The 19,813-nt window shown below is 38.9% G+C and overlaps 1 protein-coding gene across 24 annotated transcripts in view; it reads right to left on the bottom strand.

Annotated features, from left to right (window-relative positions):
- The window catches only part of adgrb2 (adhesion G protein-coupled receptor B2), a 264,320-nt gene extending 245,306 nt beyond the window's left edge, over nt 1-19,014 (bottom strand). For all 24 annotated transcript variants that reach the window (XM_088329155.1, XM_088329165.1, XM_088329151.1 and 21 more), the window contains exon 1: nt 18,388-19,014. The gene's annotated coding sequence lies outside the window, so the exon portion shown is untranslated. The remainder of the gene's footprint in view (nt 1-18,387) is intronic.
- Between the last annotated feature and the right edge of the window lie 799 nt (nt 19,015-19,813).

Below are 19,813 nucleotides of genomic sequence, written 5' to 3' on the forward strand. Positions count from 1 at the left end.
TCCACGTCATTTCCCACTCCACTTTTGTCATTTAATCAATCGTCCTTTGCTCCAATAAAGCGTAGGACTAAATAGCAGCGTCACCCCCATAAGTCATGGCAGGGAATTACAACGAGTGTAATACATTGTGCAGGAATAAGGGACGAGAAGGCAAAATAGATCATTTTGTGTATAGTACACCGCTAACAAAACAGGCTTATTGAAAATATCCGGGAATGGGACATTTTTACTCTTCGCTCCTAAAAAAGTGTTTTCCCACGTGTTTTAGGATCTGGTATTCATTTCCTGGAAAAAAGAGAGAGCACATTACTGAGCAGCTATTTTCACCGGGCAACTGTTAAAGGTCCTCAGGGGCCTTTCCCCAGGACCACATTGTGACCTTTTGTGCCTTGTTAATACATTATTATAAACGAAGCGACGCTAGCATGTTCAAGTAACTCCAGTCAGTGGCAGTGAAAGGCCTGCCTTGACCGAACAAACAGAGCGAGAGAGGCTAGAGGGATGAGCGAGATGAAAGGGTGTATATTTGATTAGCCTCTGAAGTGAGGGATGTATCTTTAATCCCCTCCCTCCTTCAAAGCCCCCTACCCACCCTTAAACTAATCCCCTCTCCTCCCTGAGAATACTCACTGCCCACAGGCACAAAACGTTGTAAGTCTTTAAAGCGGAGCCTGTGGTCACACCTTGGGCATTTGTTGTATGCCTTCTTTCTTATTTCGCCTTTTTACGTTTGTACATGTTGCTTCTTTGGATTTCCGAGTCCATGTGGAAATTCCGTTTTACTGACCTGATTCAGTATATTTGGGAAAATTATATCTGAGAATAGGTGGACGAGACCAGTCGGAATGTTATATTGTAGGCGGGACCCAAATGCAGGGAATCATGACCATAGCTGCTGGGGTGCTAAAAAAATGATGGCTTATGATAACAAAACAAAGGAACATAGTAAGAAAAACACAGGTAGGTAAAAACATTAATGTCCAAACTAGACTATTATATGATGAACCATATCGTGAATACAATTGAAAATGCTTTGTTACAGTTGAACAATACTGCATAAGAACATATAAAGTTGTTTCCAAGGGCCCTCTTGTGGATAACATGTTAATTGTGTGTTTTTAAAAGAAAACGAAAGACAAGCGCATCACATCAGCGGCAGCTCAGACGCCAGAATCGGAATGGTATTGGCAAATCCTATTTTGTTTTGGCTTTGTATTTTAAGTATAGGTAAGAATAAAAAATAGTGGGGCAGCACGGCAGAGCAATAGTTAGCGCGTGTGTGACACACTTCTGAGGTCATGGGATCAAACTTTCCTGTGTGGAGTTTGCATGTTCTCTCCGTGCTTGCGTGGGTTTCCTCCCAGCACTCTGGTTTCCTGCCACGTTCCAAAAACATGCAATTCTGGTTAATTGGCCAGTCTTCATTTAGCTTAGGTGTGAATGAGAGTGTGAGTTGTCTGTCTCTGTGTGCCCTGCAACTGGGTGGCAACCGGTTCAGGGTGTCCCCTGCCCACTGCACAACGATAACTGGGATGGGCTCCAGCACCCCCGCGACCCTGCTGAGGATAAGCAGTGCCGATAATGGATGGATAAAACAAAATTGTATTAAATCAATAGTGATTGTTGTTCATGGTAGCGTTTTCTACAAAAGGTCTGAATTTTGCTTAAACGGCACTGCCTACCAGAACTGTTCAGTCTTTGAGAAACATACAGAGGGGCCTTTGTGTGTCCTCTTGTGGTGATAATTTGGATTGTTTGTTGCTATAATTATTTTTAAAGGTAAATACAGATGACATAAAGTTAATGTATTTTCTATGAATTTAGATATTTCAATTAAAATAGTTTTACATGTGTTTTGTGCAAACCCAGCTTTTACTCAAGTTTTAATTTCATGTGACTTATAGTCCAGTATGGCTCGTATGAAAATAGATATTACTATATACTATTACTGTGTACTAGTTTTTCCGTTATAAATATAAACACAATGTGTTTATAGTGTTTTATTAATAAATTGTTTATAAGCATTTTTTCCATAGCATATGTTTCTCTGAAAAATTTGTTCTACTACCAATTTTGTTATACTATTGTGCGTATTGACAACATAGTTCATTCATTCATTCATTCTTTTTTGAGGGTGCATTTTAAAATTCAGTGGACCTTATGGTAAGGAAAATACGAAATGTTACATTGTATATGAACTAACAATCATCACCAGAAATAAAATCATTATCTCGGCAGTTCTTTGGAGCGAAATGATTATGATTGCCTCCAACTGCTTCCAAACTCCAAGTTCAATTTCATCCCAGTGACTGGACAACGAGAAACGGGCAACCGACATATTGAGCACAGCGTTATCCGTCAGTTTAGTAGTGCAAACGACCCGATGAAATACTCTACGGGATTGATGAGGTTACAATTTCGGAAAGACTGATGGTGGCACGACCGCCCGACGACAAGAACATGACGGCACATTTTCAATTGGGAACTTGCACGCCCATGATGGAACATCCCATCGTCCCGGAGACGAGGATAGTGATGACGGATCATTGCGGTTAAAAAGCAAACACGTGCACACGCACTGAGTGGTCTGGTTACAGAGGAATAGAGCTAAACACACACCTTTTGAAAAGTGTATAGAGATGAGATCTGGCCGTTAGCCAGAAAAGATATTACAGCTATAATTTATTACCTGCTGGCCTCGACTGAACTTGAAATTCACTGGCAGGAATGCTAAGTAGATAGGGTGGGGAGCTGATTTTCACAAGCACCATTACTGAAGTATTCTGAAAAATATGTGGCGACAGCATGATTGAGAACAATTACTGCGAGAAAATTCTTATTTTTTTGGAATGTTTTTAAAGATGTCTGCTAATATTAAGCAACCCTGCTTGAGTGCACATGCTGCTTCGGCCATTTCGGGCTTTTTTGTGTTATCAGTGTTTAAAAAAATAGAAAGCACTCTAAAATAATTGCTCGGGTGCTGGATTGTTACACAGATTGTGATAAATATATTTAATTTTAACAGGGATCCATAGTTTGTTTTTTTTTTTTTTTTTGATAATGCAAATCTGAGAAAGAGTAAATAGAGAGCATATGTAAAAAGGTGCCAATTTTAGTCACATTGACACTAACTTTAGATCTTTTTTATATTATGCAGTATGTCTGTGTCCGTCTGTCTTTCTATCTACCTAGCTATTTGTTTACCTTAAAAAAAACAGGTAGACACTTTTGTCGGCTGGGAGAGGAATCGGCACCATCAGGCTGTACCTGCCCAAGACACACCACAGGAAATTGTTTCCCTAAGGCCTTAATGGTCAAGGGCTCAAAACACCCACACTCCCTACTTGTCTGTCTACCCCCCTATCTATCTGCGTGCCTTCATTCGTGTATGTCAGTTCACCTCTCCATCTTTTCATTTACTGTATATATCTATTCATCCATTCATCCACCCATCCAAACCTACATACCTACCTGGCTACCTACCTACCTACCTACCACGCTACCAACTTACCTACCTACCTACCTACCTACCTACCTACCTACATACCTACATACCTACATACCTACATACTGGTCTTTATGGAGCATTCCATTGTGTGAAAAAAAACAAAAATGTTCTTTTTGATTTAGGACAAATGTGGTCTCTTGCCTTTTAATTTGAAACCTGTATTGTAAAATCCACATGTATTTGATAGATCTGTGAATACTTCCACATTTTATGGACTAATTTGATGTGCAATGCCCTAGCAGGCCCACACACAAGTGGGAAATGTCCTGATCCCCTAACCCTGCTCCAGCACTCCCCTTACCCCGATCAATTTTTATCAAAACTATAACTGATGTTTTATGAAATGTTGAGATCGTAAAAGGGTAATAGAATGCCGTCACTGTAAATGAAGGTGGGGAAACCTCCTAGTGGTAAAATACTACTACTACTACTACTACTACTACTACTACTACTACTACTACTACTACTACTACTACTACTACTACTACTAATAATAATAATAATAATAATAATAATAATAATAACAATATTTTAGTTAATTAATTAATTAATTAATTAATAAAAAAACAAGGTTATTTAAATAACAAGCAAAATAAGTCTGTGTTAGCAATGCCCATTTGAGGACTAAGCCTTAAATGATGGGATCTATGAACGGGCAGGGCGTGGCGTACAAATCTCCAGGTAAGCATGACTGGAGTGCCACACGACATGAAAGCGGAGCTTTGATTGAATGCCACGTTTTGCCCGCGTCATTGAATCCGTCCAGGGTTCACATACTGTAACTTCGGGTAATTAAAAGGCTCAACGCATTTTCAAAAGGTGGGTGGCAATGGATAGCAAAACTAAAAAGATGAAAAAATAACTTTACTCAAGGAACGTTATGTTTTTTTTTGTTTTTTGTTTTTTTGTTTTTTGCATTTTTTGTCATTCATTAAAAAAATACAATATGTATTTAAACAGTAAGCAAAAATATATAAAATATTTTGTAAACATGTTTTAAATAAAAAGCATGAATGATTGTCCTCCATCTTTTTGCTGCGGGTGGACAACTTAGCCGGATATGTCAAACAAGGCTGTGCAAGTAAAGGAGACGTAAAATGGTTTGGTCACTATTTTTCTCTGTGCAAGTTGGCCCAGTCCACAGCTCACGTAAATGAAAAGATAAATGGGACATTTTGGTCACTTTGAGTATCAGTGCTTTGCATGCTTTCTTGTGCTTTGTAGCACTCATTTTCCGATTTCACTACAAAATACAGCGTCATCTCGTGGTCAAATTTTTTAGTGTTTCTTCTTAAACATGATTCCAAAAGTAGGCATCTGAGGCACATACAAGTTTGCCCTGTTGACAGCTCACATTCATTAATCTGGGAAAGCACTCTTTCGACTAATAACATGTTGTGGCTTCATTGCACGTTTTTCAGAAATTTACAAAAACATGGCCCGGTTGCTGGCGTTGCACCGCCGCCAGAGCAAAAGAAACAAAGGACAAGAAAAACAAAAAAGTGATTCACCGCAAATAATTGTTGCACGTTGCACAAATTCAGCAAATCATGGCTGAATCATTACAATCAATATACAAACAAACAAAAATTAACAAAACTGTGGTGTGGAACCAACAAAGACTGCAACTCATATAGGACACGTGTGACTGGGACAAATCCAGCAGTTTGTTTTTTTTTTGTTTTTGTTTTTTTTTAAAGACTGCTTGACCGAGTTGTCACAAGGTCCGGAAAGAGTTATCACCAAAACAAAAAAGAATGCAAACATCTGAATGAGGGTGGAATTTCAGCCCATGGATAGCTCACCGGCACTGGACAACTATTTTTGACATTAACTTGACTATGCATCTCCTTGTAGGGATAACAATTACTATTTTCTAATTACTAACAGGACCTAGCAAAAGCTTTTTTATGTAGAGTTTGTTAACTTGAACCGTCAAAATTATGTCATTTATATTTATATTATACTATATTTATATATTATGTTATATTATATTATACTATATCATTATAGCCTTAGCTAATAAATAGACCCAACCAGTTAGCCTGCTCACAAACGAACAGCATTATTCAGTGTCCGTTAGGAAAACTTGAGAGTGACAGCATCTAATTACACTCATAGGTGGTCTGTTCCTTTCAGGGCTATGACGTCTGTTTCATCCAGTTCTCTTGGGGATCCCTACCAAGCATGCCAGATTTAAATCCAGTGTCTAAATTAGTTTTAGAGAGGTGCTGGTGAGGTAAGAGGAAATTGTACTTCTGAAATCGGAACCACACAGGGAATTAAAATGTTGTTGCACCCCAGGCTATGAAATCAGAATGTGAAAAGGATGGGGAATTATCTTCAGCACTAGAGCAATCATACAGATGTGTGATTTTAAAAAGCCTATTTGGGTTTTCTCGGACAGCAACCTGTTGCGATGATCATCTTTATTGGCAGAATGTATACTCAAAAAATAAATCAAATGTCTAAAAGCACGCATGGATTAAACAGAGCTCAGACATGCATCTCGTGCATTTTGTTCGAGTCAAAATGTAATTTCCAGAAAATGGGAATTTTGCTAAAGCTGAAGGGGACTTATTATTTGAGCAGTAAAAAAGAGAGACTGATTAAGAATGCAAGCAGCACTGCCTGGCTCTGTTGGATAACGGCATGCAATTTGCGCCAAGTATTTAGTGAGCCCGACTGAGATTTACCTTTAAATTTAGCCTGAAAATCAATTTAATTCTCTTGTAGCCTTAATTTACTGAAAACAACTTTCCTTTAGCTAACAAGGTGGCAGTTGTTTAAAGTGCACTGGGAATTCAAATCAAGGTTTTTGTGGGTTTTTAGAAAGTTTTAAATGCTGATATTGAACCAGCCCTGTGGACTTGGGGGACTAGGAGGTTGCTGGTTCGCGCCTTGGGTGAGTCAAACCTAAGACTTACAATATTGTTACTCATTGCCTCCCTGTTTGATGCTCCGCATTAGGGGATTGGAATTGCAGTGTTTGGTTACCTAATGACTGCCAATGGCAGGTGTTATGACATATTGGTTGGGCACAATGGTTGTTGCATCATTTACTGCACACACACACACACACACACAATATATATATATATATATATATATATATATATATATATATATATATATATATATATATATATATATATATATATATATATATATATATATATATATAGGGTGAGCATCTATCTATCTATCGAGGCTGAAGCAGACGCTGGTGGGCGCTGTTGGACGCTTTGAGACCGCCATATAGACGAGATACAGCAGTGCTTTACTCGCGGTCGGAAATTCACACGCGGTTGGCCGCGCGAAAAAGTTTTGAGCTGCTCAAAACTTTGAGCACGTGTTAACCGTCACGAGGTAATGACGCGGAAATGACGCGGAACGACGTGCTCTGGCCGCGGCCAGGGCGTGGTTACACATAGGTAGGACGGGAAATTTCAGCGGGTAATCGTGGGTGGAGCATGGTAATAGCATGTTCTGCGCCTGTATCGCGGTGTTATTACGTGAAATTAGCGTGTTACGCGTGTGACGGTCAAACGCCTTTCTCCGCGTATATACACCGCGATTTGCCGAGCACACGTCAGTTGTGCTCGAGACTTCAAGGGGTGGACATGGATCCCCGTCACCGTAGTGACCTCGTCTTAATCCATTTTTATTTCTTGACATTTATTTTCATTTCATAACAAGATAATAAAATCAAAATGAAAAACTATTACAATAATAACATATTGGCTTCTTCGGTGCCATAGCTTGAAATCTTGATCTTCACGGGACTGTGACTTGAGCGGTTATGATTTCTACAGCCCGGTGTTATGCCGAGAAATGCATCCCTGCCGAGATTTGCATCCCCTCGCTACTACAACCACTTTGCGTAGTAGTCGGATTTGGGCACAACACCGGCTCGGGAGCTTTTATACCCGTGGTCCACACGAGAAAATGACGCGCAAATGACGCGATGAGGAAGCGGAACAGTCGCCGGCGTCTGTTTTGCGGGCATACCACCGATGAACAGCGGGTTGGCCAATTTTGCGCATTTTCCATTGCGGGCAACCACGGGCAAAATTTTACCCGCGATACAGACGCAAACGGCTGTGTGACCGGGCCCTATCTATCTTTCTATCTATCTATCTATCTATCTATCTATCTATCTATCTATCTATCTATCTATCTATCTATCTATCTATCTATCTATCTATCTATCTATCTATCTATCTATCTATCTATCTCTCTCTCTCTATTTATCTCTCTATCTGGAAAATTGTGCGGCACACCACTAACCAAAAATGTTTTAAAATGACAGTGAACATTATTTTTAATGACAATATAATTTATAATAACCCCAGTTTTTACAGCACAGACACTTGACAATGACATGATATTTGCAGAAAATTATTCATAAATATTTTATAAAATTTTAAATTTTAAAAAGTGGCATTGGATACTTTCTCACGGCACACCTGATGATCTTTCACGGCAGACTAGTGTGTCGCGGCACATTGATTGGAAATCAGTAGTCTTTACAATAATGGCAAAATCCTTACATACAATGTATCTTTTTTGTTATAAAAGTAATTCATGTTCCGTAAGCAAACATAACAGTACATTCATGGCTTGGATGGAGGCAGGGGGCCTGTCTTAAGCCCCCCCCTGTGCTAATTTTGTTTTATATGCATATAAGCCAAGCCTTTGATTTCAGTTATGTATTTTTTTAAATATGGCTTATATGAGAGTATCAAAGGTAGTCTTCTAACTGAACACAAAAACTGCATTGACTGGGTGCAAAGTCCCTGGTTGCCAACAATCCTAATAAATTCTGACTTTAAACTACTATAAACATGCATTTTTTTTTTTTTTTTTTGCCAGATTGCTTTTTTTCCAGTAGCTAAACAGTAAGAATAAAGATGTCATATGTCATACGCATGTGTGGCTAATGGAATAAAGTGGCAAATGACATTGGAATTGTCCTGGAGGGCCAGATGGTGTTACAAGGATTGGATAACAGTGTGTTGGCTTCTTCATGCCGTTTGGCTCTATTGTTAGGCTTAATTCAGACAAAATGGGAACAGCCTGCATGCCGGCTAGCCCTATGGATTTCACCATTGGCGGCTTATTAGCAGTAGCTTAGAATGAATCAAATCAAATATATATTGAATGAAAAAAAAGCATTACTCTCCACTCTCATCCTTCCAAAGAGGGTAAATTATACGTACTAATGATTAATCGGTCAATTATTTAAAGGGACAGTGTGTAATATTTGATTACTGGATGTCATTGCATTGTGTAGTGCAACTGGAAATAAGTGCTACAAAGCACGGGGAAGACTACAAACTCCTGAGTTTCAAAGTGAACAATCGACACCATGTTCTTTGTCCACGTTAGCTCCCCCTAGGTGAGGCTCATGCTTTGTAAAATTAATGCAAATTTTGCAACCTTTGAGTCATTTGAGAAATGCATGGTTATATGATAGTTCATGTAGTTCTGTTTACTATTCAAATTAATATTGTTTTTTTTTTTCTAAGCTATTTTAACACTACAAGGCTCGCAAAGCCCATAACGGCCTGGTTCGTAGAGCGCCACTTCCTGTTAGCTGTCTTGGGCAAGTAATGCCTGGCAGAGCCTGTCCCTCTCCAGGCTGTTTTCTTGGGTAGGGGTTTGCTTCTCCACATGAAACAAAAAGTACTAATTTCTGTTGTTACCAGTTGCAGGAGAAGCCTCCTGTAATCATGCAGGTACAATTATTTTCAGGGTATGGACAAAAAGGCGTGGATATAATATTATGTAGCACAGTATTAAAAACTGCTGACCTTCTTGTCAAAAAAAGATTAAAGTAATCTCACAATGATGCCACGTGTTTCCAAAGTATTCCAAAAAGCTCCTCTGTGCTTCTTCTTAAAGCAGTGATTACTTCAAAATTCTTTCATTGTACCATAACATAAAAAGTACACTTTTGTGGTCAATAAATCAGGGCATCTACAAAGCAATAAATAGCAAACAATGTTCCTTTAAAAAAAGTACATTATAGAATAGAGCAACGGCCTTAAACCGTCTACCCTGGTGTCTGGATGCACAGGTGATGTTTTTTGAAAAACAATGCAAAACATGGGACTTATTGAAAACATACTAATAATAAAAAAAAACAAGGCCAAAATATATTCACGTAACAAGTTACTTTTCATCTGTGAATGCAATATTAAATAGAGCATCTCCATGTCCTAGAATTTCTTTTCCAGTTTTGCTGTTCAAGTACATGTCTCGCAAGCATAGGAGAAGATGGAAGTAACCAGTGCTTGCATGAGTATGATCTTTGATTTCACTGCTATGGTCTTGTCCCTACAGATGAGTCTGGCAAGTGTGACTGTCGTTTGAGCTATCCTGGCCAAGATTTCTCGTTCTGACCACTCTTCTGATATGACAGTTCCAAGATATTTCAATTTGGTGACAGGTTATAGCTCTCTGTGGTTGATGGTGTTGTTTGTGGCGAAACCTTGGGGGGAGTTGGTCATTACTATTGTTTTTCTCTACTGATTTCCATCCCATACTGGGTTTATGCTGATTGACAGGATCTCTAACTTCCTGTTCGTCTCCTGCCAATCCGGCAATATCATCAGCAAAACGTACATAATGATGTTGTGTACACCAATGCTGACTGTACCTTCATTAAAATATAATGAATTATAAAATCCCCCAAATTGAATTTCAACTGAGAGCATTTTTAATAATAAAAAAATCAGTTTTTCTACAGAAGAAAGATAACTTTTTCGGTCTATGTATACTAATTTCACATCTGCAGTGTGCGATGCAATGTGGAAAACAAGCGCTGGAGTTGAACAGTTCCGCTGAGGTTGTTTATTAAAAAAAAAGATAAAAACAAATAACCTGGGCCTGTGAGTGCAGAACAATGTTATGATATGTAAATGCTTGTATACACACGTTTTTCTCTGCGGCGGCAGGGAAAAACAAATTTAAAACATAAAAAATACAATGATGGACAACTCCCAAGGAGGCAGAACATTCCCTCCTGGAATTTACTTCACTATAAACTCAGAGTTTCAAACTCTTCGGATCAATACTCTGTCAACTCTTATTGCTTTCAGACCTTACGGGCTCTGGTGAAAAATATAGCAAGGGAAGCAAATATTTGGGGCCAAACAAACTATTACTGAGTGCACAAATTGATGAACCACCGACAGTGTTGGGAGAATTGTATCACAAAGGACTGTTATTGGAACACAATTACTTTTCTTGGTAATGAGTACTGTAACGTGTTATTGATTACATTATGTTACTTAACTGTTGTTACATCATCGTGCGTTATTCCGTTACTTTTTTAAGGCTCATCACGGATGTTTATGTCCTCAGTTATTTGATGGTTCCTTCTTTTCTTTGACATAGAATATAACACTTAATCCCTAAGACACCGAACGCCTCATACAGCAATCAAGAAGGGTGGGTGTCTTTGTATATACCTACTAAAAGCAACTGAATACAGTTACGGTGGTGCCATTCCAAGGACAGAGTAAATCCTTCCTACTGCTATTCTCCCTACAATATATATTAACATCCAAGCCATCTATACAACCATAAAATGAGGTAAATAAATCAAGGGGTCAGTTTATATGCACATATTTGGTTTAGTATCACTAGTAGCAAATGGTAGGCAGTGCATGGGGAGGAAGTGTTGCGTATACAGGAACAACAAGATCATATTGCAAATGTGAGAACAGGATTTACGGTAAAATAGTGCTTAATTTTGGTAATTTTATCTATTAAATATTTTTTTTTAAATACAACACGCCAGGAGAAAATAAGAAAACGTCTTGGACAATACCAAAATGAAATATAAATTTTCCAGTAAATTGAAGACAAAATACGAAATGAGTATGGAGTGTCTTGGCTGGGTTAGTTGGCAAACTCTTAAGGTTGCATAAGCCAAGAAATATGAAAGATTCACCATTTTTCGTAGGTTGCTGTTATATTTTTTATGTACATGCCAAATCTTAACTTGTTTATACGCCTTTATTAAGCAGTTTTAGGTTGTCTGCTTCAACGTGAGTATATATCGTAATTAGTAGCTAGTTACTTTTAGAGTAACATGCTAAACTTGGGTTTCAGTAATGTTAGGCGTAAAGCTGTTACTTTTAGATGCAGTAACTAATAACTTTAACTCATTAATTTGTTTCAGTAACCTGCCCAAGACTGGTCAACTTGGAAAAAAATCCCCCACTCCATTCGTTAATAATTACTCAAGTGAACCTGCAACACAATTCATGACAAATCTTTTACCCATCTTCGGCCTGGCGGCCCGAATATTCCCGATGAAATTCCCCATCCATTAGATACAGCACTTCCGTTGGACTGGCTTTTTTTTTGTTCCCTGATATTTTTTGAAGGGGCCTTCCCCGGGGTTTTGCCATGCTTATAACGTAGGCAAGCATGCTCCCGGCAAATATTGACACAGTCACCCGAGGCTTTGCCAAATGAGTGCCGCCCCAGTGACGACGGCATCTGCGACTCCGTGTGGAACATGGCAGGAATACAAAGAGTGTGTGTGTGTGTTGGGGGGCTTGATGCGCCCGTGCATTGCCGCTGAGGAGAACTAAGGTAAGCCGTATAAAGGAAACCTTCTGAGATTAATTCAAGAATTCACATCGGAGATTTATTGACCCATTAATTAGTTAATTGCTGTCTAATTTAGTTTTAACTTAAAGCAACACAAAGTCACTTTAACTCCCTGACGACAATCCGATGGCTATTGGAAGATCTAAAGCATTAACTTGACTTAATTGGAGTTAAAACTTTAAAGGGACTATGTGTATTATTTGATCAAGATATGGTCCTGTATGGTGTCGTGCAAACAAAATTTAGAGTTTAAAAGCATGAGGAAGAATACAAACTTTAGAGACTCACATTAATCGAACTGCACCATTTACCTTCTCATTTTTTTTTTTATTGCTCAACCTTTCAGAGTTTCGTTTTAATTTGCCTGTAGTACCAAGATGACAACATTCACTTCTCTCTTTAAGGGCGTCAGTATTTCAGGAGGTAAAGTGCTCATCTTGGGGTCGAGAGGTTGCAGGTTCGATTCCCGGCTTCTACTTGTTATATGTCGAAGTGTCCTTGGCCAAGACACTGAATCCCCAATGCCCCCGATGAGCAGATAGTTGCCTTGCATGGCTGACGCTGCTTTCGGTTAGTTAGTTTGTGTGAAAATGAAAGTGTGAACCACATTGTTAAGTGCTTCATTGACTTGAAGACCATGCAGACCATTTACATTTAATCTCTGTGTGAGCCTCTTATTATGCAAACTACACACATATCTATTGACTCACAAGTGTTTAAAAAATGCGAGTTTATATGATAGTTCATGTATTTTTGCTTATTTTTGCCGGAGTATCAATATTTTCCTACCACTAGTACTAAACACCTCCCCTGCACCTCTTATTTAAAAATGCATTAAACCATCAAATTACAGTTAGTAAATGCTACTCTTAAGACCATAATGTGAGTACTTCTCTTGGGAGAACTAAAGCAAAAACATCACTTATTTTGAGTCAAAGCTTTAAAGGGGCACTGTGTATTATCTGACCCCTAGATGGTGCCATATTTAGTCATACAACAAAAAATATGTGCTGAAAAGTACACACGATTACAATTCATAGAAACTCAAAGTGATCAAATTAAAGGTTTTTGTCACTTAGAGCATCTGCATCAAACTCATGGCCCGCGGGCCACATTCGACCCGGTGTACAATTTCATCACTCGCTCATTCACATGCTCATTAATTGGACTGGCCAATTAACCTGACATGCATGGTCTTGGAATGTGGGAGGAAACCGGAGTGCCCGGAGGAAACCTACGTGGGCACAGGGAGAACATGCAAACTCCACAAGGGGAAGCTTCGGTAGCTGGACTTGAACCCTCAACCTCTACACCATGGGGTTGTGCGCTAACCATTCAGCCGCCATGCCGCCCACACCCCTGACATAGAGCATCTGAAAAATACAGACCATACCTTTAACTCCAACAGTACATGTTAACTAATTGCTATTGTTACACTGTTGAGCTGAGTACCAAGATCTATTAAAAAAAAAAATGCTTCGGAAATATAAACCGCACGAAGCAGCACTGAGTGTGGCACGCTTTCTACAAGGCACATAGGTAATGCGGCAAGATCTTCACTTGGATTGCAGCCCCGAGGAGGATCAGGGGACGACCGGCTTCGCTTGAGGAAGCTCATCCCGGACAAGCAGGAAAGTTCTCTGGTGAGTTCCCGAAGGAATTGGCCGTCGCCGCCTCAGCACATTAGAAAGGAAGCTGAGATGCATGGCGAGTACTGGTCAGGATAAGGAGTCTATTATCTGCAAATTACTGCGCCTGCAATTGTTTTGCTTTTGGTAACAGAGTCTGTTATCAGCAGTCTTTTTGAATACTTGATAACTTGAAGCATATACAAACATATGTTGGCCTGGAGAAGGATGGGCTTCAGCAGGCTGTACTTACCCAAGACACGCCACAGGACAAAATGCGCCTGAGACCCTAGTGGTTAATGGACCCAACCCACCAACTGTATACAGTTTACAGTACATTTAGGTTGTACTGTAAACTGTATACTGTATATACACACACATATATATATATATATATATATATATATATATATATATATATATATATATATATATATATATATATATATATATACATATGTGTGTGTGTGTGTGTGCAGCACTGCATATGGTTTTACAGTATACTAGAGGTAAGATCGGTTCTTAAAAGATCTAGCCTGACCCAACAAATTAAATCAATTTGACAGGACTGAGCCCGAAGCGAACCTGATTTTTTTTATATTACATTTGTGAAGACTTGGAAGGAGAAAGCGTGCTAATGGTTGATTTTGCTAAGCGACAGCTAGACAAACTTCATCGTGCGGATCCTCCACAATGAAAAAGAAACAAAGAACAATGACAGGTGTGCCATGAAGTCAGAGATTCATGGAACTCACTGAACAACCAACATGGATATGTATACTGTTTGCCTTTCCATAATCTATAGTATGAGCCGCAGCGTATTGTAGGGCGCACTCCCAACTTTCTGATCAATTTGAGGTGTTTATTTGTTACTTATACTCCAGAAAATAAGGTGGTTTAAAATCCTTGTCCATCATATTTTTCCCCCTGGTGCTGACACTCAATGCCGAAATGGCGCCTTGGGATACGCTCATAAAACACCAATCAGCGCACTTCACAGATGGGAAATTGCGGGTTCGAATTCAGTCAAGCGTCCCGCCTGACTGCTGTTTGTCCTCTACTCAGCGGGATTACAAATCAGCCTCCATCTATCCCGCATCCGACTCATCAGCCATCATCCGCACTTTGCTCGTCACCACTAAAAGGGGACACGGCCCCACCGGCTCCATTAGTTCTCCGTGCCGGCCCGAAGAAATTAAAAAAAAAAACAAATGAGATCATTGAGTGTAACGTTAAGAAAAGGAGCCAATGTCAAAAGTTGGGGGCCTCACTAGTTGACGTGTGAAATCTGCTCCAGGAGATGGAATGTTGGAAGGGTATTTTTCATTTTTTGTTTCTTAAAGTATTTTTCAAGGGAAAGTGTGTATTTTTTGACCACTAGATGTCACTGTATTGTGTAGTACAACCAAAAATGAGTGCTACAAAGCAAAAGGAAACATTTAAGCTAGGGGGTTTCAAAGTGACAATTAACAATATTTTTCTTTCAATATATCTGCTCAACCTTTAGCAAGCTTATTTGTTTTTGAGTACCCGTAGCAAGAAGTTAGTGGACAGTCATGTCAGCTCCCTGTAGGTGAAGGTGAAAATAATAATGCTAATTTCTTGACCTTACATGTATTTAAAATATATGCACGTTTATCTGATAGTTCATGTACTTTTGCTTTTCATCTACATCAATGTTGTTGGGTTTTTTTTGTTTTTGAGATGGTTAAAGTCTGTATTACCACTAGGGGGCACAAAATAATAAACAACGTCCTATTACGTATTAAGTGATAATCAGGTAAATACATTTGGACATATTTTCCATCATTCATAGTTTATTTATTTTCTTTTATATTATTTATATTATTTTTTTGATTAATAAGAGGAATACAAATGTATACTTTTTCTGGTTTTAAACAAGTAGAAATGGTCAATACCAGGGTCAATACCAGTTCTTGCTTCATGTTATTGCATCTCTTGATGTTATTTTTTTCTTTTTAATAAAAAAAAGGGACAGAGTGTATAATTTGACCGCTAGGTGTTGGCGCACTATGTCGTGCAACCAAAAACAAGCAAGAAAAACACATTAAATATATAGTCTACAGAAATTCAAATCAACCCAAACAATTTTCATTATCTTTGTGCCCAGCCTTAAGTGAGGTGTTTGGTTCTTAGATCTGAGAGTGGTTTTAATCTCATAAACAAAATAGATACGGCATGTCTTGCTTAAGGATTGTTTTTGCAAGCTTTCACGATTTCACAAGATACGAAATACAAAGGGTTAATTGCTGTGCTCATGTATATATATATATATATATATATATATATATATATATATATATATATATATATATATATATATATATATATATATATATATATATATATATGTGTGTATTATGTGACTATTCTAAAGCTGTTTTAGGGGGTTGGCTTTAATGCAAGCATAGATAGTAATTGGCAATTTCAGAGTAACACACTACATTAGGGAGTCAGTATTCTGGGGGATAATGCAATTAGTTTTTAAATGAAGTAACTAGTAACTTACTAATTACTGTTTTTCAGGAACACGCACACACTGTTCGCCACCTACAGGGTTTGACTGTCATGTCACTCACATACTTCGTAATAAACCAAAATAAAGGTCCTAGAGCACACACAAGCTCATTAGGTGTCCTCCTTCAGCTTTCTGATCGGCCCTTTTACCTCTGATAGCACCACATGTGTTTGGCCTGCAAATGGCACCTTTCCAGATGGTAAAGCGCCCCCCACCTATTTTTTATGTATTTTTTATTATTAACAAATAGCAAAAAAGAGCAAAAGAGAAGCAGCAGGGACATTACTGCACGACGCCTGTCACAGAAGATAAACTAGGACCTCCACGAGCATGTGAAATGTGATCACTTAGCTCCCAAGGGCCTTCCCACGGCACGGTTTAACTCACCCATGACCCAGTCAAGCCTCAGGTGAAAACAAAAGGGTGAAAGAGATATATAGGGAGCATTTTTTAATGAAAAACAGTTTTTTTAGCGGGAGGGGGATGTTACTGTCACTTTCAATAGTGCAAAGTTACTGAACAGTTTGAATCAAAATTACACGTATTAATTCAGACTTGCACAAGTGAATGATGAATTAATATCCAACACAGAAAAGCAAAACTACTATAATGGTTACGGTAAAATCCACTGATATATTTTCCCCATCTCAGACTTTGAAATGTCCCTAATGAAGTGTCATGCAGTGTGTCAACATAGGCCTGCATGCATGCGGCATTTAGTGGTTCATAGTGATGGGATTTCTGACTCTTTTTTTAGGGAAACGGCTTTCACCTCGGCAAAGTGAAAAGAGAATCCCTTTCAACTCTCAAGCAATCCTTTAGATTGTGTTTGGTTTTGAATGATGTATGACCAATAACAAGTGGATACATTTTTAAATTTGTAGTAAATTACCATATTGTAATATACTCGATTGTTTCAATATACAGTCACCTTTATTTAATTTAACCTTACAAGTTTTTATACTAAACAAATAACACAAAAATGAAGCCATTTATATTGACCCTTCATGATAGAGGGGGAGATAAAGAGTGGGGGAGGGCTAGAGAAGAGAGAGAGAGAGAGAGAGAGAGAGAGAGAGAGAGAGAGAGAGAGAGAGAGAGAGAGAGATAGGAATAAGTTTGATAAATAGAGAGAGAAAGAAGGAGAGAAAGAGAGGGAGGGAGCGGGGTAAAGGTGGAGAGAGATGAGAATATAGAATAATAGAAAGCTGGAGAGAGAGGAGAGGAGAGGGAGCTAAACTGATTGTCAGATAGAGGGGGAAAGAGAGAGGAAAAGAGAGCAAAATAAAACTAACAAGAAACAGAGAGAAGTAGAGAAGTAGAGCTAGACAGAGCGATAGAAAGATAGATAGGGTGAAAGGGAATGAGTGTGACAGAAAGAGTGAGAGAAATAAAGAATAAGAGAAAGAGAGACGTACAGACATCAAGAAAAAACAAAAAAAGTGAGGGATGGAAATAGAGAAAGAGATATGAGGAATGAGAGGATATAAAGAGTGTGTTGGGGGTGTGCGAGTAAGAAATGATAAGAAGAAGATGAAAGGATATAAACAAAGACAGAGAAAAATATAGAGAGGGAAAGAAAAAGCAAAATAATGGGAGTGTTTTATTTGGAGGAAGAAAAAGAGTGAGAGGAGAGGAGATGGAGTAACAGATAAGGAGAGAAAATAGAACGTCAGGGAGAAAACGAGAGAAATAAAGAGAGAGGGAGAGAGAGAGAGAGAGAGAGAGAGAGAGAGAGAGAGAGAGAGAGAGAGAGAGAGAGAGAGAATGAGATGGCAAGAGAGAGAGAGAGAAGAGATCAATAAATAAAATGAAGGATAGAGGTGTTTCAAAGGGACCCGGTTCTTTATCGATAGGAAGCCGACTCTCGTCGTTCTCTTTAAGGAGCGAGCTCATAGAGCTGCTTTGTTTCTGAACGACCCTTCACTCGTAGCTCAACTCCTTTTGCCCCGAAAAAAAAAGAATGCACGTAAACCCCACTCACAAACAACATATATATCATCATCACGCAAAAATGTCAATCCAGATCGATACAGTCACGCATGTGCCAAGAGAAAATGATAAAAGAAGCATTTTTTTACCTGATCGCTGTCACAAGTAGTTATTTTTGGATGTAACGAGTAATCCCCGAGCGCTTCCGTGGACCCGAGTTAAGTTTCTCATCCATGGCACGTCTCAGGATGCGGAGAAAAAGAGACTGGCTTTAACGCTCACTCATTCATCCCTTCTGTACGAGGCTCTAGACGAATGATTGTTCGAGATGTGACCAATCCATAAGTGAAATCAAAAGAACTTAAGGAAAACAAATCAAAACAAATGAAATTATAAAGTGGGCAAAGGGGAGGGAGAAAAGATCAGCGCATGGGGGGGAGAAAAGAAAGGGGGAAAGGGACCACCCTTGTTGCATTGGATACAAAAACACCTTGAAAAATCCATATCTTATATCTCCATGGTTTGGTGCATGTATAATCCAAAAGCAGGGAGGCTACAGGAGAAGTGGGAGAGAGTGTTCTCCTATTTTCTTTTTTTTTATTATCACCAGTATTCCAAGTCCAAGAAAAAATGGAAAAAAAAGCCGCAAATCTTCTCACGACCCCCCTAATAATGACCTCCTCTTCGCTTTCCCAAATGGGTGGAAGGAGTGTGTAATTCTGGAGAAAATGATCCACAGGCAGCGGCTCGGAGTCGGCATCTGCCTCCTCTGCAGTCGCCACAAGAGCGGAGGAAGGAGGATGCGCGTGCGCGACCCTCGGCAGGCTGGGTAGGGGAGAGGAGGCGCGTTCATGGAATCCCCCCCCCCCTTCTTACGCCTCTCGTTGGTATGCCGCCCACTCCAGCTCCGATCGTGACGTCCGCACGTCTGCTTTATAGAGAAATTACAATGAAGATGAAAATATTCATTGCAGGGGATTGTCAGGATATATTCCACAATAAGAAGCTTAAAATTGTAAAGAGCACTCCCCAAAATATATACATTTTTTCATATATATAAGGCACACTGGACTAAAGTAAGAGCTACCATCTTTATTGTGTGTATGTTGCATATTATTGCAATGGTTACACAGTAGAAATATGTCACTTACCACAAACGCATAACAATATGTGCAACGAGAATCAAACACGGGATAATACAAGAGGAAATCCATACAGCTTTTAATCTAGTGCGATACTCTAGACATATAAATATAGGGTGATATGGTTTGCGACTATAGTTGCCCAGTAATGGATCAGTCAAATGCATTGCTGAAGAAATGTGTAAAACATTGCATGCAACGGGAATTGAACATAGGTTGTGGCGGTGAGTGCCGGAACATAATTATTAGACAAGATGAGATTTGGAAAGGCAGTAGATTTTAAATCATCATTACATTATGTTTATGGTGCCAGAAACAATTGTTGGGGAATGGAATAAAGAGAAAGTAAGATATAAATAAAAGCTAAAAAGCATGACGAGGGAAACAACTTATCTGATTATGATTGTAACTTTGGGTTTATTTACATATTTTG

Source organism: Urocampus carinirostris, chromosome 2 (assembly GCF_059441175.1).
Source record: "Urocampus carinirostris isolate Australia breed hairy pipefish chromosome 2, RoL_Ucar_1.0, whole genome shotgun sequence".
In the NCBI taxonomy this organism is placed as follows: domain Eukaryota; kingdom Metazoa; phylum Chordata; class Actinopteri; order Syngnathiformes; family Syngnathidae; genus Urocampus; species Urocampus carinirostris.